Source organism: Meleagris gallopavo, unplaced genomic scaffold (assembly GCF_000146605.3).
Source record: "Meleagris gallopavo isolate NT-WF06-2002-E0010 breed Aviagen turkey brand Nicholas breeding stock unplaced genomic scaffold, Turkey_5.1 ChrUn_random_7180001954059, whole genome shotgun sequence".
Taxonomy (NCBI): Eukaryota; Metazoa; Chordata; class Aves; order Galliformes; family Phasianidae; genus Meleagris; species Meleagris gallopavo.
This window is the reverse complement of record NW_011215034.1, coordinates 1,376-2,465: the sequence shown is the minus strand read 5'-3', so window position 1 is coordinate 2,465 and position 1,090 is coordinate 1,376. Positions and strand designations below refer to the sequence as shown.

The window sequence follows — 1,090 nt, the reverse complement described above, 5'->3', positions numbered from 1 at the left end:
GTGACATGAGGATGTCGTGACATGGGGACAGTGTGACATGGGGATGTCATGATATGGGGATGTCGTGACATGGGGATGTCGTGACATGGGGACGGTGTGACATGGGGATGTCGTGACATGGGGATGTCGTGACATGGGGACAGTGTGACATGGGGATGTCGTGACATGGGGATGTTGTGACATGGGGACAATGTGACATGGGGATGTCATGATATGGGGATGTCGTGACATGGGGATGTTGTGACATGGGGACAGTGTGACATGGGGACAATCTAACATGGGGATGTCATGATATGGGGATGTCGTGACATGGGGATGTCATGACATGGGGACAGTGTGACATGGGGACATCATGATACGGGGATGTCATTTTAACACGGGGATGTTGTGACATGGGGATGTCGTGACATGAGGATATCGTGATATGGGGACAGTCTGACACGGGGATGTCGTGACATGGGGACAGTGTGACATGGGGATGTCATGACACGGGGATATCATGACATGGGGGTGTCACGACAAGGGGATGTCATGACACAGGGATGTTGCGACTTGGAGATGTCATGATATGGGGATATCATGACATGAGGACATTGTGACATGGGAATGTCGTGACATGGGGACGTCGTGACGTGGGGATATCGTGACGTGCGGACAGTTTGTCATGGGGATGTCGCGACAGGAGGATGACGTGGTGACACGGGGACAGTGTTACAGCGGGCTGTCGCGACATGGGGGTGTCTCCGTTTTGGGACGTCGGGATTTGGGGGCATCGCCGTTAGGGGGCGGCGCCTTTTGGGGTCACTGGGATTCGGGGTCACTGGGATTTGGGGTCACTGAGATTCGGGGTCACTGGGATTTGGGGTCAGAAATTTGGGGTCACTGGGATTCGGGGTCACTGGGATTTGGGGTCACTGGGATTCGGGGTCATCTCTATTTAGGGACATTGTGATTTGGGGTCCTCTCTATTTGGGGTCGTCTCTATTTGGGATCATGGTTATTTGGGGTCACTGTGATTTGGGGTCGTCTCTATTTGGGATCATGGTTATTTGGGGTCACTGATATGGGGTCATCTTGATTTGGGGTCATT

General features: G+C 53.0%; 1 pseudogene; it reads right to left on the bottom strand.

The window, feature by feature from the left end:
• Positions 1 to 15: 15 nt before the first annotated feature.
• Positions 16 to 792, bottom strand: LOC116217788 (annotated as a pseudogene).
• Positions 793 to 1,090: the final 298 nt, after the last annotated feature.